This window comes from Oncorhynchus mykiss, chromosome 23 (genome assembly GCF_013265735.2).
Source record: "Oncorhynchus mykiss isolate Arlee chromosome 23, USDA_OmykA_1.1, whole genome shotgun sequence".
NCBI lineage: Eukaryota > Metazoa > Chordata > Actinopteri > Salmoniformes > Salmonidae > Oncorhynchus > Oncorhynchus mykiss.
This window is the reverse complement of record NC_048587.1, coordinates 12,235,548-12,257,383: the sequence shown is the minus strand read 5'-3', so window position 1 is coordinate 12,257,383 and position 21,836 is coordinate 12,235,548. Positions and strand designations below refer to the sequence as shown.

The window sequence follows — 21,836 nt, the reverse complement described above, 5'->3', positions numbered from 1 at the left end:
AATTAAGTCTGGATGGTTAAAACCACCCTCCGATTTAGGAAGATATAAAACTTTATTACCATATCACTGAAAATACAAAAATAAACGCAACAATGTTAAAAATGGAGTTATGGTTCATATAAGGAAATCAGTCAATTAAAACATTAGTGGTTCTTCCTTTTAAAAGGAAGTTTATGAGTTTATGTCGCAACCGTTAGTGTGGAGTAATGACAGAATGCTACCACTAACGCAAGGGGGAGTTAGAACGCTGATCTATCGGTTGTCTAAACTGTAGCAATTAATGAAGGAATTTTCAGTCTGAGAGTCTGTTCTCTGGTACTAGAGTCATGCGCCAGGCAACAAAAAAATCTGTCGGTGGTTCTGGAGAGAACTAAATACAATGGGGGAATTTCACTTGACATGTGGACTGACGATTTTTGAAAAATAGGCACAGTGGGCTTTTGGTTTCTCTCCCACGAAAAACAGAAGTTAATAATTCTAAATAACAAACTGGATTTATTTACAAATCAATAAGAATGTCTCACCCCATGTTCAAGAATGGCCTTCCCAATATAGTTGGTAAGAGATTTTCAGTATACCGATGGTTTATGAATTGAAATGCATTTTCCCATAACCTGCTGCAGGCCTAAAACCTATGGGTTTAACCTTCTGAATTAGTGATTATATTGAAGATAGAAGCCGCCTCTTAATGAGTTCATGAGAGCTGATCTGTTATCCAACTATTATTAACCCTGCATTTAATTATATTAAAGCCCCTTAGATTCTCACAGACCAGATTTGCCCTAACGAAAAATGCTTTGAATGTTTTTACCATGTTCATCTGCTCGTGTGTGTGTGTGTTCAATTATTTGTGACATTGTGGTTGCAATGAAGAATGTAACAAGCTTCTTTAAAAATAATCGAATTCAATAATATATTTGTACCACTTTAGATGCTGTGTTTTTATTCACAGTGGTGATAGACAGCAGGAGTCATTTAGATTATTTTTTTTCACAAGTGGACTGTAGCAGGTGTAGCCCATCATGCAAACAATGTTTCCATAATGGGCTATTAGCAGGACAATAGACTCTTCATATATCAATTTATTTACAAAATGGTAGTTTAATAGCCCAGCTACTGTAGATGTGAAAATCCCCCTAACAATTCCAATGGGTCAGAAGTTTACATACACTACGTTGACTGCCTTTAAACAGCTTGGAAAATTCTAGAAAATGATGTCATGGCTTTATAAGCTTCTGATGGCTAATTGACAATGAGTTAATTGGAGGTGTACCTGTGGATGTAATTCAAGGCCTACCTTCAAACTCAGTGCCTCTTTGCTTGACCTCATGGGAAAACCGCCATAAAAAAGCCAGACTACGGTTTGCAACTGCACATGGGGACAAAGATCGTACTTTTTGCAGAAATGTCTGATGAAACAAATATAGAACTGTTTGGCCATAATGACCATTGTTATTATTGGAGAAAAAAGGGGGAGGCTTGCAAGTCGAAGAACACCATCCCAACGGTGAAGCACGGGGGTGGCAGCATCATGTTGTGGTGCTTTGCTGCAGGAGGGACTGGTGCTCTTCACAATATCGATGGCTTCATGAGGTAGGACAATGATGTGGATATATTGAAGCAACATCAAGACATCAGTCAGGAAGTTAATTAAAGCTTGGTGGGTCTTAAAGCAAATGGGTCTTCTAAATGGACAATGACTCCAAGCATACTTCCAAAGTTGTGGCAAAATGGTTTAAGGACAACAAAGTCAAGGTATTGGAGTGGCCATCACAAAGCCCTGACCTCAATCCTATAGAACATTTGTGGGTAGAACTGAAAAAGCGTGTGCGAGCAAGGAGGCCTACAAACCTGACTCAGTTACACCAGCTCTGTCAGGAGGAATGGGCTAAAATTCACCCAACTTAATGTGGGAAGCTTGTGAAAGGCTACCTGAAACGTTTGACCCAAGTTAACCTCTCTGGGGTAGGCGGGACGCTTGCGTCCCACATGGCCAATAGCCAGGGAAAATGCAGAGCGCCAAATTCAAATACATTTCTATAAAAATCTAAAATGACTTTACCCCAGTCCTCAGCAGTCCAATCCCTGTGCCTTTTGCAGAATATCAGTCTGTCCCTGATGTTTTTCCTGGAGGGAAGTGGCTTCTTTGCTACCCTTCTTGACACCAGGCCATCCTCCAAAAGTCTTCGCCCCACTGTGCATGCAGATGCACTCACACCTACCTGCTGCCATTCCTGAGCAAGCTCTGTACTGGTGGTGCCCCAATCCCGCAGCTGAATCAACTTTAGGAGATGGTCCTGGCGCTTGCTGGACTTTCTTGGGCACCCTGAAGCCTTCTTCACAACAATTGAACCGCTCTCCTTGAAGTTCTTGATGATCCGATAAATGGTTGATTTAGGTTAGATTTAAGATTTCGGCCAATCTTATTGGCAGCAATATCCTTGCCTGTGAAGCCCTTTTTGTGCAAAGCAATGATGACGGCACGTGTTTCCTTCCAGGTAACCATAGTTGACAGAGGAAGAACAATGATTCCAAGCACCACCCTCCTTTTGAAGCTTCCAGTCTGTTATTCAAACTCAATCAGCATAACAGGGTGATCTCCAGCCTTGTCCTCGTCAACACGCGCACACCTGTGTTAACGAGAGAATCACTGACATGATGTCAGCTGGTCCTTTTGTGGCAGGGCTGAAATACAGTGGAAATGTTTTTTGGGGATTCAGTTCATTTGCATGGCAAAGAGGGACTTTGCAATTAATTGCAATTCATAACATTCTGTAGTATATGCAAATTGCCATCATACAAACTGAGTCAGCAGACTTTGTAAAAATGTAGATTTGTGTCATTCTCAAAGCTTTTGGCCACGACTGTTTTGTTAGAAATATTGTTCCATGTCTTCTAATATTCCCTGCAATACTTGCCCCTCTGGGATGAATAGTTTTTCATTGAAATGTCATTTCACATGACATTGATTGGGCCTCTCTCTACCTAACTTCTGATTCCGGGAATCCTCCAAATGTAAAACATGGGATCTTTGCAACCCTATCTTTACATCTCTGTTCCAAGACATTAACCCACCCTTGTCCTCCTCTGTTTCCACCTTCCTTTCCCATCAGGTCTGCCTAAGGTAGACTTGACAATGTTCATGATGGTGTACCCGAGGGAAGAGAAGCTGGAGAAGCTGTCCCAGGAAGAGATCATCTCCAACACCAAGCTGGTGATCCAGGGCCTGGAGGCGCTGAAGAATGAGCACAACTCATTCCTGCACAGCCTGCTGGAGAACCATCAAGTGCCTGAAGAAAGATGAGGAGGCCAACCTGGTGCAAGCGAAGTCCAGCCTGCTGCGCAAGTTTGTGGAGATGATTGAGCTGGGCCTGGGAGAAGCACATGTACGTAAGCCTGTGGGAGGGTCTGAGTAGCTTGGTTCCATATTTGTTTAGTGCTGTCTTGCGAACTTTGTTTGGAGTGACAATGACTGTTGGCAAGACTGTATAACAGATCTTGGACCAGGTTTTTTGAAAACTAGTTGCTAATATGAGTCTTCCACTTCTGAGGGTATTTATATTTCACAGCAACTTTCTTATTTTAAATTAGATCAAGCTTAGGAAAACAATCCCGATGATTCACCCTAACCACAGCTAGTTGTCTTAGTGTCTCTGTTTCACAAGGCTCTCTCTCTCCCTTACCACCTACCTCTCTGCCATTCCCTTGTTCTCTTACTCCTCTTATGCTATTTCTCCATCTGAAGAACCAGGAAGAACTAGGACTAAAGATAACCATGGACAGCTACTATTGTGCAGTGGTCTGATTTTAAAATATAATTCCCTCTTCTCAGGTGACGATGGTCCTGTCCAACCATCTGAACGCAGTGGAGTCTGAGAAGCAGAAGTTGCGAACCCAGGTGCGTCGGCTATGCCAGGAGAACCAGTGGCTCAGGGACGAGCTGGCCAACACCCATCAGAAACTGCAGAAGTGCGATTGAAGCGTGGCTCAGCTGGAGGAGGAGAAGAAGCACCTGGAGTTCATGAACCAGCTCAAGAAGTACGACGAGAAATCCTCTCACATCGTGTCTAATCGTAAGTGTCTAAGAAATGCGTAGATGCGCGTACAAACGTTTACACATATATATACACACACATACACCCACGCTATTGGGGGTTTGAAGTGTAACCTTTATCACATTTTATCACATTTCATCACAGGTTATGGTGAACTAGCTTTTCTGTTTTCTCCCCTCAATATGCTTATAAATATTTTCACCATAAAGATTGGGTATTTTTTGTTTAAGCAAGCATGTACTGCTTTTCTAAATGCCTATATTGCAGATCTCCACTGTAACGGGGTGCTTTAAAATGTAATTTTTCTCACCCTGCCTATGGTAAAGCAATGCTTTAGGGCCAAATGGGTCATTCATTGATTTGGTCTCTGTGATTTTCTTGTGACTTTTGTCTGCATTTTATCTATAACATCAGATCAGTTTCAAATTAGATTATCATGAATAATAGAACACACGCAACTTTTTTTTATCTGATTCTGTATGCAATAGCTTTTCTCTGAAGAGTGAGATTTACTCAGCTGTCACGTCAGTCCCCTGGAAAGGGACTGGTCAGGGCCTCATTGATCCAGTGGTTAGAATGAATCCCCCTGGGTCACAGAACATTTTTAAAGCATTTTAAAACGCTTTGCAAGGGAAAATGAGCTGTAGTCCCTCCCCGTTTCAGTCCGTTTTCTTCCATTCAATGCCAAATGAAAACAACCCTGCATTTATGCATTCTGTTAAAACGTCCAGAGAGAAGTGCATTTTCCAGAACCGATATATATTTAAATCTATAGAATAGGCCATAATGTCTATCTGCAAGATTCTGAACATTTCATCACATTAAATGAATCCTTGACTTTCTCCTGAGTCACTCACTGAAGCTGTAAAAGCCCACGCAAGGCTGCTGCTTAACTCGGCAGGAACCTTTCCAGATTATACCTATCTGGGACCACAGCCTTCGCCCGGCTATCATCTTTTCCATTTTAAGTTCTATGAAGAGGTTACCTGGCAAATATATATTTTTAATATACAGTTGAAGTTGGAAGTTTACATACACTTGGAAGTTTACATACACTTTTCCAACAATTGTTTACAGAATGATTCTCACTTATAATTCACTGAATCACAATTCCAGTGCGTCAGAAGTTTACATACAATAAGTTGACTGCCTTTAAACAGCTCGGACAATTCCAGAAAATGATGTCATGGCTTTAGAGGCTTCTGATAGGCTAATTGACATAATTTGAGTCAATTGGAGTGTACCTGTGGATGTATGTCAAGGCTTACCTTCAAACTCAGTGCCTCTCTGCTTGACATCATGGGAAAATCAAAAGAAATCAGCCAAGACCTCAGAAAAAAAATTGCAGACCTCCACAAGTCTGGGTCATCCTTGGGAGCAATTTCCAAATGCCTGAAGTACCACGTTCATCTGTACAAACAATAGCACGCAAGTATAAACACCATGGGACCACGCAGCTGTCAGACCGCTCAGGAAGGAGACGCGTTCTGTCTCCTAGAGATGAACGAACTTTGGTGCGAAAAGTGCAAATCAATCGCAGATCAACAGCAAAGGACCTTGTGAAGATGCTGGAGGAAACGGGTACAAAGGTATCTATATCCACAGTAAAACGAGTCCTATATCAACATAACCTGAAAGGCCACTCAGCAAGGAAGAAGCCACTGCTCCAAAACCGCCATTAAAAAAGCCTGCACATTGGGTCAAAGATCGTACTTTTTGGAGAAATATCCTCTGGTCTGATGAAACAGCAATGGAACTGTTTGGTCATAATGACCATTGTTATGTTTGGAGGATAAAGGGGGAGGCTTGCAAGCTGAAGAACACCATCCCAACCTTGAAGCACGGGGTGGCAGCATCATGTTGTGGGGGTGCTTTGCTGCAGGAGGGACTGGTGCACTTCACATATAGATGTCATCATAAGGTAGGAAAATTATGTGGATATATTGAAGCAACATCTCAAGACGTTAGTCAAGAAGTTAAAGCTTGGTCTCAAATGGGTCTTCTAAATGGACAATGACCCCAAGCATACTTCCGAAGTTGTGGCAAAATTGCTGAAGGACAACAATGTCAATGTATTTGAGTGGCCATCACAAAGCCTTGACCTCAATCCCATAAACAAATTTGTGGGCAGATCTGAAAAAGCAAGTGTAAGCAAGGAGGCCTACAAACCTGACTCGGTTATACCAGCTCTGTCAGTAGGAATGGGCCAAAATTCACCCAACTTGTTGTGGGAAGCTTGTGGAAGGCTACCCAAAATGTTTGACCCAAGTTAAACAATTAACATTTTTGCAGAAGTAAGTCATTCTCTCTAATTACTCTGACATTTCACATTCTTAAAATAAAGTGGTGATCCTAACTGACCTAAGACAGGGAATTTTTACTAGGATTAAATGTGAGAAATTGTGAAACTGAGTTTAAATGTATTTGGTTAAGGTATATGTAAACTTCCGACTTCAACTGTATATGGGTGTTCCATTATCCCCAAGTGTTCTTGTTATTAGTTCAAAACGTAACTGAAAAATAACAATGGTTTAGGTTTTTGTCCACCCATCTTGAGACGATTAGAATAAAAATTGCTCTGTTTTTCAGAATATCTGCCACATTCATTGTAACGTTTCAGTATATGTTGAAGAGTTATGCATTCTCCAACATGGCCGATTTAATGAAGCTGCCCCTACAGCTGCTCACACACATGCTTCACAAATGATATCCTGTGTTTGTGTTGATTTTGTAAATGATGGGTGATGTGATGAGGTCTATCAACAGGAGGAGAAGGATGGCGAGTCCCCCAAGGACTCTCTGGATTATCTCTTCCCCAACGATGAAGAGGAGCAAGGCCAAGGTAGTACGACTGATACCACTGACATCATTACTACGTCCCTTAGACGGGGTTCGAACAAGGTGCTTGAAGTACTTGAATTTGGCACTCTGATGTACTGGAATAATTTGAAAATAAGACATTTTCTCAAGTTGGTACAATAAAAAGTACTTGAATTTCAAATGCGAGGAACAGAAAATGATCAAATATGTTACTCTGAAAAATATTAGTATAAATAATGTATTGGTCTTACGAATTAATTTCCAGGCAGACTGCTGAGTTTGAATTCCTCATGTGTTTCACGCTCTGGTTGCCAGGTGAGCTCGCTCATTCCACCCACACTGCCACTCAGCCAAGCAGGTACAGAACTGACTGATTAGGCACCGCCAAACATCACATCAATAGCTAAAATGCAGAGCAGATGTATATTTTTCAAACCTGCCTTTTGTGCATCTGGAAAATTTCTGTGATCTTTTACTTCAACTCATGAAACTTGGGACCAACACTTTACATGTTGTTTTTATATTTTTGTTCAGTATACTTTACTCACTTTTATTTTTTTTACCACTACATCACTGGGCTCAACCAACCCATACAGCGTAAGGTGTAAAAGATGCATCAGATTTTAATGGGTGAATCGGCCCTGAAGGGGGAAAGACAACGCTGCATCCTCAGCTTGCACCAGTTCTACATTAAAAAGCTTTTTCTTTACAGAGCTTTTTTGCCCCATTCAAAGGACGCCCTCGATATTCTGCTTTATCAAGCGGCAGCCGTGCTCCTGCCGTTCACGTGCCGTTTTCCTCACACAGCCCGCTCTACCTTCTCCTGACCGGTGACATTAAAGCTGCCAGTCGGAAGCATGACACTTTTTCGTAGCTATTAAGTAGTAGATTCCCAAATGCTCAATAAAAATACAATATAGTCATTAGGGTTGGAATTGCTTAGTAATGCGAATACGAAATGTGTGTTCACCGGTGGAGGCTCTTCAGAGGAGGAAGGGGAGGACCATCCTCAATGAATTTCATAATTTAAAATGGTAAAACATTTTAAAAGTTAACCTTTTTCAATAAAACTATACTAAATAGAATCATGTGACCAAATAATTTGAAAAAATACACTAATCAACATCTAAGTCATCGGCGCCTGGGGAACAGTGCCTAGCTCGGGTGCAGAATAATAGATTTTCACCTTGTCAGCTCGGGGATTCGATCCAGCAACCTTTCGGTTTCTAGTCCAATACTCTAACCACTAGGTTACCTGCTACCCCTTGACTTCGGTGAGAGAGAGTGAGCGAGACAGGTAGGAGAGAGAGAGCGAGCGAGAGGGAAGAGAGAGGAGCGGGAGGTAAGAGAGAGGAGCGGGAGGTAAGAGTGAGATAGGTAGGAGTGAGGGAGGGAGAAGTAGGTAGAGTGGGTTAGTTAGGAGAGAGGTAGGAGGTAGTTAGGAGAGAGGTAGGAGGTAGGTAGGAGAGGTCGAGGGAGGTAGAGATAGGAAGGAGAGAGGTAGGAGAATGAGCAAGATATAGGAAAGAGATTGAGTTAGAGGTTGGAGAGAGAGAGAGGTTGGAGAGAGAGAGAGGTTGGAGAGAGAGAGAGAGGGAGAGAGAGAGGTAGGAGAGATAGAGAGAGAGAGCGGTAGAGGTAGGAGAGAGGTAGAGGTAGAAGGGGTAGAGGTAGAAGGGGTAGAGGTAGAAGGGGTAGAGGTAGAAGGGGTAGAGGTAGTAGAGGTAGGAGAGGTAGAGGTAGGAGAGGTAGAGGTAGGTAGAGAGGTAGGAGAGAGGTTGGAGAGAGAGAGAGTTGGAGAGAGAGAGAGTTGGAGAGAGAGAGAGAGGTTGGAGAGAGAGAGAGAGGTTGGAGAGAGAGAGAGAGGTTGGAGAGAGAGAGAGAGAGGTTGGAGAGAGAGAGAGAGGTTGGAGAGAGAGAGAGAGAGAGAGAGAGAAGGGTTGGAGAGAGAGAGAGAGAGGTTGGAGAGAGAGAGAGAGAGGGGTTGGAGAGAGAGAGAGAGGTTGGAGAGAGAGAGAGAGGTTGGAGAGAGAGAGAGGTTGGAGAGAGAGAGAGAGGTTGGAGAGAGAGAGAGGTTGGAGAGAGAGAGAGGTTGGAGAGAGAGAGAGAGAGGTTGGAGAGAGAGAGAGAGAGGTTGGAGAGAGAGAGAGAGAGGTTGGAGAGAGAGAGAGAGAGGTTGGAGAGAGAGAGAGAGAGAGGTTGGAGAGAGAGAGAGGTTGGAGAGAGAGAGGTAGAGGTAGGAGAGAGAGAGGTTGGAGAGAGAGAGAGAGAGGTTGGAGAGAGAGAGAGAGAGGTTGGATAGAGAGAGAGAGAGAGGGGTTGGAGAGAGAGAGGTAGAGGTAGGAGAGAGAGAGAGGGGTAGGAGAGAGAGAGGTAGAGGTAGGAGAGAGGTGCGAGAGAGAGGTGCGAGAAATGCAGAGAGAGAGAAGGGGTAGAGGTAGGAGAGGTAGAGGTAGAAGGGGTAGAGGTAGGAGAGGTAGAGGTAGGAGAGCGAGAGAGGTAGGAGAGAGAGCGAGAGAGGTAGGAGAGAGCGAGAGAGGTAGGAGAGAGCGAGAGAGGTAGGAGAGAGAGCGAGAGAGGTAGGAGAGAGAGCGAGAGAGGTAGGAGAGAGGTAGTCAGGAGCGGTAGAGTTAGGAGCGGTAGAGACAGCGAGACAGGTAGGAGAGAGAGAGAGAGAGACAGGACAGAGAGAGCGAGACAGGAGAGAGAGAGAGAGAGAGAGCGAGACGAGAGAGAGAGAGAGAGCGAGACAAGAGAGAGAGAGGTTGGAGAGAGAGAGAGAGAGAGGTTGGAGAGAGAGAGAGGTTGGAGAGAGAGAGGTAGAGGTAGGAGAGAGAGAGGTTGGAGAGAGAGAGAGAGAGGTTGGAGAGAGAGAGAGAGAGGTTGGATAGAGAGAGAGAGAGAGGGGTTGGAGAGAGAGAGGTAGAGGTAGGAGAGAGAGAGAGGGGTAGGAGAGAGAGAGGTAGAGGTAGGAGAGAGGTGCGAGAGAGAGGTGCGAGAAATGCAGAGAGAGAGAAGGGGTAGAGGTAGGAGAGGTAGAGGTAGAAGGGGTAGAGGTAGGAGAGGTAGAGGTAGGAGAGCGAGAGAGGTAGGAGAGAGAGCGAGAGAGGTAGGAGAGAGCGAGAGAGGTAGGAGAGAGCGAGAGAGGTAGGAGAGAGAGCGAGAGAGGTAGGAGAGAGAGCGAGAGAGGTAGGAGAGAGGTAGTCAGGAGCGGTAGAGTTAGGAGCGGTAGAGACAGCGAGACAGGTAGGAGAGAGAGAGAGAGAGACAGGACAGAGAGAGCGAGACAGGAGAGAGAGAGAGAGAGAGAGCGAGACGAGAGAGAGAGAGAGAGCGAGACAAGAGAGAGAGAGAGAGAGAGAGCGAGACAGGAGAGAGAGAGAGCGAGAGAGAGAGCGAGACAGGAGAGAGAGAGAGAGCGAGACAGGAGAGAGAGCGAGACAGGAGAGAGCGAGACAGGAGAGAGCGAGACAGGAGAGAGCGAGACAGGAGAGAGCGAGACAGGAGAGAGCGAGACAGGAGAGAGAGAGAGAGAGAGAGAGAAAGCGAGACAGGAGAGAGAGAGAGAGCGAGACAGGAGAGAGAGCGAGACAGGAGAGAGAGAGAGAGAGCGAGACAGGAGAGAGAGAGAGCGAGACAGGAGAGAGAGAGAGAGCGAGACAGGAGAGAGAGAGAGAGCGAGACAGGAGAGAGAGCGAGACAGGAGAGAGAGAGAGAGAGAAAGAGCGAGACAGGAGAGAGAGAGAGAGAGCGAGACAGGAGAGAGAGAGAGAGAGCGAGACAGGAGAGAGAGAGTGAGAGAGAGAGCGAGACAGGAGAGAGAGAGAGAGAGAGAGAGCGAGACAGGAGAGAGAGAGAGAGAGAGCGAGACAGGGGAGAGAGAGAGAGAGAGAGAGAGCGAGACAGGAGAGAGAGAGAGAGAGAGCGAGACAGGAGAGAGAGAGAGAGTGAGACAGGAGAGAGCGAGAGAGAGAGAGTGAGACAGGAGAGAGAGAGAGAGAGAGAGAGAGCGAGACAGGAGAGAGAGAGAGAGCGAGACAGGAGAGAGAGAGAGAGAAAGAGCGAGACAGGAGAGAGAGAGATAGAGCAAGACAGGAGAGAGAGCGAGACAGGAGAGAGAGAGAGAGAGAGAGAGAGAGAGAGAGAGAGCGAGACAGGAGAGAGAGAGAGAGAGAGCGAGACAGGAGAGAGAGAGAGCGAGACAGGAGAGAGAGAGAGAGAGAGCGAGACAGGAGAGAGAGAGAGAGAGAGCGACACAGGAGAGAGAGAGAGAGAGCGAGACGAGAGAGAGAGAGAGAGCGAGACGAGAGAGAGAGAGAGAGCGAGACAAGAGAGAGAGAGAGAGAGAGAGCGAGACAGGAGAGAGAGAGAGCGAGAGAGAGAGCGAGACAGGAGAGAGAGAGAGAGCGAGACAGGAGAGAGAGCGAGACAGGAGAGAGCGAGACAGGAGAGAGCGAGACAGGAGAGAGAGAGAGAGAGAGAGAGAGAAAGCGAGACAGGAGAGAGAGAGAGAGCGAGACAGGAGAGAGAGCGAGACAGGAGAGAGAGCGAGACAGGAGAGAGAGAGAGAGAGCGAGACAGGAGAGAGAGAGAGAGCGAGACAGGAGAGAGAGAGAGAGCGAGACAGGAGAGAGAGAGAGAGCGAGACAGGAGAGAGAGAGAGAGCGAGACAGGAGAGAGAGAGAGAGCGAGACAGGAGAGAGAGAGAGAGAGAAAGAGCGAGACAGGAGAGAGAGAGCGAGACAGGAGAGAGAGAGAGAGCGAGACAGGAGAGAGAGAGAGAGCGAGACAGGAGAGAGAGAGAGAGCGAGACAGGAGAGAGAGAGAGAGAGAAAGAGCGAGACAGGAGAGAGAGAGCGAGACAGGAGAGAGAGAGAGAGAGCGAGACAGGAGAGAGAGAGTGAGAGAGAGAGCGAGACAGGAGAGAGAGAGAGAGAGAGAGAGCGAGACAGGAGAGAGACAGGAGAGAGAGAGAGAGAGAGAGCGAGACAGGAGAGAGAGAGAGAGAGAGCGAGACAGGAGAGAGAGAGAGAGTGAGACAGGAGAGAGCGAGAGAGAGAGAGTGAGACAGGAGAGAGAGAGAGAGAGAGAGAGAGAGAGAGCGAGACAGGAGAGAGAGAGAGAGAGCGAGACAGGAGAGAAAGAGCGAGACAGGAGAGAGAGAGATAGAGCAAGACAGGAGAGAGAGCAAGACAGGAGAGAGAGCGAGACAGGAGAGAGAGAGAGAGAGAGCGAGACAGGAGAGAGAGAGAGAGAGAGCGAGACAGGAGAGAGAGAGAGAGAGAGCGAGACAGGAGAGAGAGAGAGAGAGAGCGAGACAGGAGAGAGAGAGAGAGAGAGCGAGACAGGAGAGAGAGAGAGAGAGAGCGAGACAGGAGAGAGAGAGAGAGAGAGCGAGACAGGAGAGAGAGAGCGAGACAGGAGAGAGAGAGTGAGACAGGAGAGAGAGAGAGCGAGGGAGGAGAGAGAGAGAGCGAGGGAGGAGAGAGAGAGAGCGAGGGAGGAGAGAGAGAGAGCGAGGGAGGAAGGAGAGAGAGAGAGCGAGGCAGGAAGGAAGGAGAGAGCGAGGGAGGTAGGAGAGAGCGAGGGAGGTAGGAGAGAGGGAGAGAGGTAGGAGAGAGGGAGAGAGGTAGGATAGAGGGAGAGAGGTAGGAGAGAGAGAGGGAGGTAGGAGAGAGAAAGAGGGAGGTAGGAGAGAGGGCGAGAGTGGTAGGAGAGAGAGCGAGAGAGAGAGAGAGAGACAGGACAGAGAGAGCGAGACAGGAGAGAGAGAGAGAGAGCGAGACGAGAGAGAGAGAGAGAGTGAGACAGGAGAGAGAGAGAGAGAGAGAGAGAGAGAGCGAGACAGGAGAGAGAGAGAGAGAGCGAGACAGGCGAGAGAGAGAGAGAGCGAGACAGGAGAGAGAGAGAGAGAGCGAGACAGGAGAGAGAGAGAGAGAGCGAGACAGGAGAGAGAGAGAGAGAGAGAACGAGACAGGAGAGAGAGAGTGAGACAGGAGAGAGAGAGAGAGAGAGCGAGACAGGAGAGAGAGAGAGAGAGAGAGAGAGAGCGGGACAGGAGAGAGAGAGAGAGAGAGAGAGAGCGAGACAGGGGAGAGAGAGAGGGAGGAGAGAGAGAGAGAGAGCGAGGGAGGAAGGAGAGAGAGAGAGCGAGGGAGGAAGGAGAGAGAGAGCGAGGGAGGAAGGAGAGAGAGAGCGAGGGAGGAAGGAGAGAGAGAGAGAGGGAGGTAGGAGAGAGAGAGGGAGGTAGGAGAGAGAGAGGGAGGTAGGAGAGAGAGAGGGAGGTAGGAGAGAGAGAGGGAGGTAGGAGAGAGAGAGGGAGGTAGGAGAGAGAGAGGGAGGTAGGAGAGAGAGAGGGAGGTAGGAGAGAGAGAGGGAGGTAGGAGAGAGAGGGAGGTAGGAGAGAGAGGGAGGTAGGAGAGAGAGGGAGGTAGGAGAGAGAGAGGGAGGTAGGAGAGAGAGGGAGGTATGAGAGAGAGGGAGGTAGGAGAGAGAGAGGGAGGTAGGAGAGAGAGAGAGAGGTAGAGGTAGGAGAGAGAGCGAGAGCGGTAGGAGAGAGAGCGAGAGAGGTAGGAGAGAGAGCGAGAGAGGTAGGAGAGAGAGAGGGAGGTAGAGGTAGGAGAGAGAGCGAGAGAGGTAGGAGAGAGAGCGAGAGAGGTAGGAGAGAGAGCGAGAGAGGTAGGAGAGAGAGAGAGAGGTAGGAGAGAGAGCGAGAGAGGGAGGTAGGAGAGAGAGAGGGAGGTAGGAGAGAGAGAGAGGTTGGAGAGAGAGAGAGAGGTTGGAGAGAGAGAGAGAGAGAGAGGTAGGAGAGAGAGGTAGGAGAGAGAGCGAGAGAGGTAGGAGAAAGAGAGAGAGAGGTAGGAGAGAGAGAGCGAGAGAGGTAGGAGAGAGGTAGAGTTAGGAGCGGGAGGTAAGAGAGAGGAGAGGGAGGTAGGAGTGAGGGAGAGAGAGGTAGGAGAGAGAGCGAGAGAGGTAGGAGAGAGGTAGAGTTAGGAGCGGGAGGTAAGAGAGAGGGGAGGGAGGTAGGAATGAGGGAGGTAGGAGTGAGGGAGGGAGAGGTAGGTAGAGAGAGGTAGGAGAGAGAGCGAGAGAGGTAGGAGAGAGAGCGAGAGAGGTAGGAGAGAGAGCGAGAGAGGTTGGAGAGAGCGAGAGAGAGGTTGGAGAGAGCGAGAGAGAGGTTGGAGAGAGCGAGAGAGAGGTTGGAGAGAGCGAGAGAGGTTGGAGAGAGCGAGAGAGGTTGGAGAGAGCGAGAGAGGTTGGAGAGAGAGGGAGGGAGGAAGGGAGAGAGAGAGGTAGGAGAGAGGTAGGAGAGAGAGCGAGAGAGGTAGGAGAGAGAGCGAGAGAGGTAGGAGAGAGAGCGAGAGAGGTAGGAGAGAGAGCGAGAGAGGTAGAAGAGAGAGCGAGAGAGGTAGGAGAGAGAGAGAGCGAGGTAGGAGAGAGAGAGAGCGAGGTAGGAGAGAGAGCGAGGTAGGATAGAGAGAGAGCGAGGTAGGATAGAGAGAGAGCGAGAGAGGAAGGAGAGAGAGCGAGAGAGGAAGGAGAGAGGTAGGAGAGAGGAAGGAGAGAGGTAGGGGAGAGGGAGAGGTAGGAGAGAGAGAGCGAGAGAGAGTTAGGAGCGAGAGAGAGGTAGGAGAGGTCGAGGTAGGAGACGTCGCGGTAGTAGAGGGATAGGTAGAGGTAGGAGAGAGAGAGGTAGGAGAGAGAGAGGTAGAGGTAGGAGAGAGAGAGGTATGTTAGTGTTTAAATACTGGAGAGTTGAGACCAAATCACGGACGCTGGACAGAGTGGATTTCAGTTGTAACAAAAGACAGTTTTAATGAGTCAAAGATATCTTGTCCCGCAGTTTTACGTGCACGGATCTAGTTCATATAACTCGGCAAGGAGTTAGGTGAAAAAAGAGGAGAGGGAGGTAGGAGTGAGGGAGGTAGGAGTGAGGGAGAGAGAGGTAGGAGAGAGAGCGAGAGAGGTAGGAGAGAGGTAGAGTTAGGAGCGGGAGGTAAGAGAGAGGAGAGGGAGGTAGGAATGAGGGAGGTAGGAGTGAGGGAGGGAGAGGTAGGTAGAGAGAGGTAGGAGAGAGAGCGAGAGAGGTAGGAGAGAGAGCGAGAGAGGTAGGAGAGAGAGCGAGAGAGGTTGGAGAGAGCGAGAGAGAGGTTGGAGAGAGCGAGAGAGAGGTTGGAGAGAGCGAGAGAGAGGTTGGAGAGAGCGAGAGAGAGGTTGGAGAGAGCGAGAGAGGTTGGAGAGAGCGAGAGAGGTTGGAGAGAGAGGGAGGGAGGAAGGGAGAGAGGTAGGAGAGAGAGCGAGAGAGGTAGGAGAGAGAGCGAGAGAGGTAGGAGAGAGAGCGAGAGAGGTAGGAGAGAGAGCGAGAGAGGTAGAAGAGAGAGCGAGAGAGGTAGGAGAGAGAGAGAGCGAGGTAGGAGAGAGAGAGAGCGAGGTAGGAGAGAGAGCGAGGTAGGATAGAGAGAGAGCAAGGTAGGACAGAGAGAGAGCGAGAGAGGAAGGAGAGAGAGCGAGAGAGAGTTTAGGAGCGAGAGAGAGGTAGGAGAGGTCGAGGTAGGAGACGTCGCGGTAGTAGAGGGATAGGTAGAGGTAGGAGAGAGAGAGGTAGAGGTAGGAGAGAGAGAGGTAGAGGTAGGAGAGAGAGAGGTATGTTAGTGTTTAAATACTGTAGAGTTGAGACCAAATCACGGACGCTGGACAGAGTGGATTTCAGTTGTAACAAAAGACAGTTTTAATGAGTCAAAGATATCTTGTCCCGCAGTTTTACGTGCACGGATCTAGTTCATATAACTCGGCAAGGAGTCAGGTGAAAAATAGACCTTATACAAAGGTTACATTCATTTTTATACATAGAATAAAGTAGGTGGAGTCTTGTCGTTTCGGTCTTCTGACTGGTCGGAGGGTTGGAGGCGGGCCTTGCTCTAGCCAGAGCGGGCGCCATTGGTGCACAGCAAAAGTCCTTTGCTCTTGGGACCGGCCAGTAGAGGGGGATGAGATGTGTGTTTATACAAGGAGATATTTGTGTGTCTGGAAATCTGATACCGGAGAGCAGAGGGGGTCGTGAAAGAAGAGAACAGAGGGGGTCAGTCTTATGGCTGGGTGTATGTGTTCTTGCGATGGAATGTCTTTGTTTATATGAGCTATGTGTATGAATATTTATATAACAAATCCCCCTCTTCACATCTATTAGACGTGAAAACTATAGAGCAATGGTGGTGGTTGCATTCGTGGGTGGTGCTTCTAACCTTGTCTGGTGGGTCTGTAGGTGTAGTGCTACGTTTGGGACGGGAGTGATTGGAGGGAGTGATATCAGGAACGGAGTTAGGGACATGTGTAGGGGTTGGTGTACGTGTTGTGGCAGGGTGAAATAGTTGTTCAATTAACCATGTGAAAGTGCCCAGGGACACCCCAGATATCAGTAAGAATATCACAAATAAAGGGCCAGATATCCCCAGCCTCACCCAGGGAGGGAGAAATGTCCCTCTAACTGGGCGAGGCTCCTTATTCAGGGGAGGCGGAGTTTGATGCCGCATCACCTGAGGAAGGAGTGTCTTCATTTGGAATCGAATTTAGGCCGCTCAAATCAGCTCTGACTTCAGTCAGTGTTCTGGAAGGAGTTGGGGCTAGGGTGCAATGTGTCAGGTGGTGCCAAGGTGCGCCTGATTTACCTTTGACCTGGACTGAGTGTGAAGTAACCTCCTTCACTTCGTACGGTCCAGTCCACCTGGGTTCCAGCCACTTTCTCTTGTGGACTTTAACCCTCACCCAGTCACCAACTTTTACCTTCAGTAGTGGCGTGTCCCCCGGCAGCTCCCCCTCCTGGACCTTGTGAACCTGGGTAGAGAGTGCTGCAGAGAGAACCGTCAGTTTTTTCACATAATTAGACATTACAATTTGTTGTACATCAAGAGCGGGCATATGACCTCCCTCCCTTGGTGAACCAGGCATGACTCTTCCAGTCATTATCTCATGAGGCACATACTTTAGCTATCTTAGCTTTTGCTTTTAGTTTGACGTTCCACCAGATTTTGGGATTGGGGCCTGTACACAGATCCAAATCTGTGGGTTATGCCAAATCTTTCTTCCACCTGTCTCAGGTGTTAGTTACTGAAATGTGAGCCATTTGTCAAATTTGATTTGTCTTGGGATGCCATACCTGGGTATTAGTTTGGTTTGTAGCCACTTAAAGACTGACCTAGCATCCTCCCCTTTTGTTGGTATTGCCTCTACCCATTTGGAGAACCTATCTACTATAACTAGGAGATAGCGTTTGCCTTTAGATAAATTGTCGGGGCCCATGTCGGTGTAGTCTATACTAATGTCCTGAAAACATGCATTAGGTACTAAGTATGAGCCCATTGGTGTTCGATATGGTTTCTTTGGGTTGTGTCTGTCACAAACATTGCATTCGTCACAAAATAAATCATCGTCATAAAATAAGTCAGTCATATTTTTTATGTGAGGGTGCCACCAGATGTGCGAGGCCTTTTGGAGGGTCTTTAGTTTGCCTTCGTGTGTGGGGCCATGTGCTTCTCATAAAAGTTCTGGGTCCATCAGTGTGGACTGCTTCATGGGCATAGGCTGAGTCTGTATAGATATTCACAGTCTTTCCTTTTCCTCTGATGAGGGCCTGCGTCAATCCGATGATTTCAGCTAATTGGGCCGATGCTGGTTGAGGGATGATGGCTGATTGAAGGGTGACATCACGAGGTGAGCTGTTTTTTCAATAGCTTTTGCTACTGCAGCAACGTATCTGGAGCATGTTGTCTGTCCTACCTCAATGTGGTCAAGTTTGGAAGAGTAGGACATCAAGACCCTTCTCTCCCCCTCTTGTTTCTGGAATAGGACGGATGAGGTGAATCCTTCCCTTTCAGAAACATCCAAATGGAACTTGTTCTTGTAGTCAGGTGCAGTCAGAGCTGCTGCCGCTGATAGATCTGTTTTCAGGAGTGCTATGGCTGTTGATGCTTCAGCCGTCCAGGCCAGGGGTGCATGGAGGTTCCTTGATCGTAGGATGACCGGTGCTGCCACCCCCTCTGGGCCACACACAATGGTACAACAGCTGATAGGTGGGGTCAGGTGCATCATGTCTTCGTCCCAGTCTGCAGTGTAGAGGCAGTCATCAGTTTCTGTTGCATTGAGTGTGCAATGGATCTCAGCTTGGGGAGTCTCATATGGGTGCAGAGTGTAGATTTGAGCTTTCAGTTGGTTGAACTTAAACTGGATGTGAGGGGTGGCAGGCCCTGTGGGTAGGCATTTTAGCCAGTACACTTCTTGGGTTTCAGACAGTGTGGGCATCGGCAGGAGTGGCATCCTCATCATTCTTACTGGGCGATCAGGTGTTGAAGTGGGAGGGTTGGTTGTAATCTTGCTGCTCCTGCTGCATGTGTCTAGGAGAGGGTCCTCTTCCTCTTCCTTGTGCCCCTCCACGTCCTCTTTCTCTCCATTGCTGTTGCTGCGGGTAGAGTGGTTTCGTGCAATAATCGTGCATAGTGACCGGGAATTCTGCAGTTATACCACTGGTAGTTTCCCCCTCTGTATGGTCCAGTGTAGGGGCCTCGTTGAGCCCGTTGCTGTTGCAGGATATACCGCTGTGGGGGAGGGTAATGGGGTGGTGGGGCTGCCTGCTGTTGGATCATCTGAGAGACAGTCTGTGCTACGATCTGAGTGTTATCTGGCTGCTCCCCTTGGTCTTGAGTTTCTACTGCAATCATTTGTTTGGGCGTGGTGGCTGCAGACATTTTATCTAAGTCGTCTGATAATGTGTATAATGCGTTTATCTAAGTTTTAGTCAGTCCTTTGTGTGGTGTTTATTTCTATCTTTGTATACCCAGCCCGTACTGTGGTGTTAGCTCAGACTCCTCGCATGCGCCCCCACCCTCGCACAGATCAGTAATGTGGTTGCAGTTACGTGTGTGCCTCTCCGGCATGTAATTCGAATCTGTTCAGCGATTTGTTTAGGTAATTTTCTAGAAATGATTCGGCGATTTCCTTTTGGAACAATATATCAGTGAATATATGCGGTTCTATAACAATTTTCAGAGTAATTCTAGCTCTGTAGGAAAGATAGATAGAATTTCTAGAAAACTAAGAGTTGTTCAGTGAATTATTTAAATACTTTCTGTAAATAATTCAGTAACTTCCTTAATGAACTTATATCAGTAAATTTGAGCGATTCTATAGCACTTGTCAGAATAATTCTATCTCTTTAGAAAATATGGATAGAATAAAAAAAACAAAAATCAGTGTGTAGCTTTTAGCATCTGTCAAACAAAGTCTGTACTAAGCTCGGCGGCTTATTTAAATACTTTCTAGAAACAATTCAGTAAGTTCCTTTATGAACTTATATCAGTAAATTCCAGCGATTCTATAGCAATTGTCAGAATAATTTTAAACTTTAGGCAATATCAACAGGAATGAAAAAAGCGAAAATCAGTGTTTTAGCCCGGCTGCTGTCAATCAAAGTTGCACGGCCATTCGACTACTAAGGTAGCTTTGTCTATCAGCACGTGCGCATAATAGCCCAGTTACGTATCCCAACCTAGCGGTTTACTCCGCGACAAACGTTTCTTTCAATTTAATTTCCCCGGTCTTAAAATCATGGAACGTCAACTCTGGTTCATATGTTTTGTTTGATGTGCAATAGCCACCTCATTCCCGATCTCTGTCTTGTGGAACGCCAAACTTACATATCCTGTATCTACTCGACTACACCTCTTACATAACCTATTAAATAATACACAGCTTTTTTAATAGGGCATTTTTCATGCAGATTCATTCGATCCAACCACACCTCCACAAGACCTATTCAATATTATATGTATCAATAGGAGATTTTACTTGCAGATTCGGTTCATCTATCATTCAACTATAACCACACCTCCACAAGACCTTATTCGATAGTACAGAACGTATCAAAATAGGACATTTTTGCTTGCAGATTCAGTTCATCTATCATTCAACTATAACCACACCTCCACAAGACCTTATTCGATAGTACAGAACGTATCAAAATAGGACATTTTTGCTTGCAGATTTAGTTCATCTATCATTCAACTATAACCACACCTCCACAAGACCTTATTCGATAGTACAGAACGTATCAAAATAGGACATTTTTGCTTGCAGATTCAGTTCATCTATCATTCAACTATAACCACACCTCCACAAGACCTTATTCGATAGTACAGAACGTATCAAAATAGGACATTTTTGCTTGCAGATTCGGTTCATCTATCATTCAACTATAACCACACCTCCACAAGACCTTATTCAATAGTACAGAACGTATCAAAATAGGACATTTTTACTTGCAGATTCAGTTCATCTATCATTCATTCATTCGTATGAAATTCTCATTGAATTTCCAACATCCATAATTGTGTCCTTTACGTGTTAAAACACAGCCACTATTTAACGTCACCTCTATACACAACCCAATATATATATATAATTAGGACAGTTTTCTATGCAAATTTCAGAACAAATAGGGTCCCTGGAGGAATTTAACACATTGGTCAATCACAATTCACACATTCCTATTAAAATAACTGAGTATAGGCCAATTAATAAAATATATATATATATATATATATATATTTTTTTTTAATACAAAACAAGATATCTTTAATCAATGCCTTAGGTTCTTATGTAAAAAAAAAATTTGGCAACGATTCATACTCACGCCCAGTACTTTCTGATCAAAATTTGGTTTAGGCTATAATACAATATGCAGATTTCGATTTAACAGGCTCTGCTCACCTTATTTAGAGCGCTCCGATCAGATTTCCTGAGGCAAGATGAATGGCTCACTCTTCCGTCTGATTTTTTGAGCCGTGATCAGTCTCGTCCTCTCACACTAACTTATCATAGATCGAATTCAAGAATAACCATCCTCACGCTACCAAGTTCTGTTAGTGTTTAAATACTGGAGAGTTGAGACCAAATCACGGACGCTGGACAGAGTGGATTTCAGTTGTAACAAAAGACAGTTTTAATGAGTCAAAGATATCTTGTCCCGCAGTTTTACGTGCACGGATCTAGTTCATATAACTCGGCAAAGAGTCAGGTGAAAAAGAGACCTTATACAAAGGTTACATTCATTTTTATACATAGAATAAAGTAGGTGGAGTCTTGTCGTTTCGGTCTTCTGACTGGTCGGAGGGTTGGAGGCGGGCCTTGCTCTAGCCAGAGCGGGCCCCATTGGTGCACAGCAAAAGTCCTTTGCTCTTGGGACCGGCCAGTAGAGGGGGATGAGATGTGTGTTTATACAAGGAGATATTTGTGTGTCTGGAAATCTGATACCGGAGAGCAGAGGGGGTCGTGAAAGAAGAGGACAGAGGGGTCAGTCTTATGGCTGGGTGTATGTGTTCTTGCGATGGAATGTCTTTGTTTATATGAGCTATGTGTATGAAAATTTATATAACAGGTAGAGGTAGGAGAGAGAGAGGTAGAGGTAGGAGAGAGAGAGGTAGAGGTAGGAGAGAGAGAGGTAGAGGTAGGAGAGAGAGAGGGAGAGGTAGGAGGGAGGTAGGAGAGGGGTAGGAGAGAGGTAGGAGAGAGAGAGAGAGAGAGAGAGGTAGGAGGGAGGTAGGAGAGAGAGAGAGAGAGGGAGGGAGGTAGGAGAGAGAGCGAGAGAGGTAGGGGAGAGAGCGAGAGAGAGGTAGGAGAGAGAGCGAGAGAGAGGTATGAACTTGGGTACAATTATGTACCTATAACTAAAAGTACAAAGGAGGACCTTGCAGGGTACCACCCCAGTGACGAGTGGTTGTTCCCCTTTAGGAGCAAATCTAAACCATTATTTCTGAGAGTGCAAGTGTGACAGTGTTTCCATTCGCAGGTAGTAGCTGGCTTTTGGCCTATAGAAAATGTGAAAAGCCGATAAATAAAATTAGCACCTGTCAATTGTCTTGGAAGAAGAAAAAATAACATTAAAATAATGCTTTTTAGCCTATTCATTGATGG

The 21,836-nt window shown here is 46.6% G+C and overlaps 1 pseudogene; it reads left to right on the top strand.

Annotated features, from left to right (window-relative positions):
• The first annotated feature begins 3,136 nt into the window (after positions 1–3,136).
• LOC110503075 overlaps positions 3,137–21,836 on the top strand; it is a 34,591-nt pseudogene continuing 15,891 nt past the window's right edge.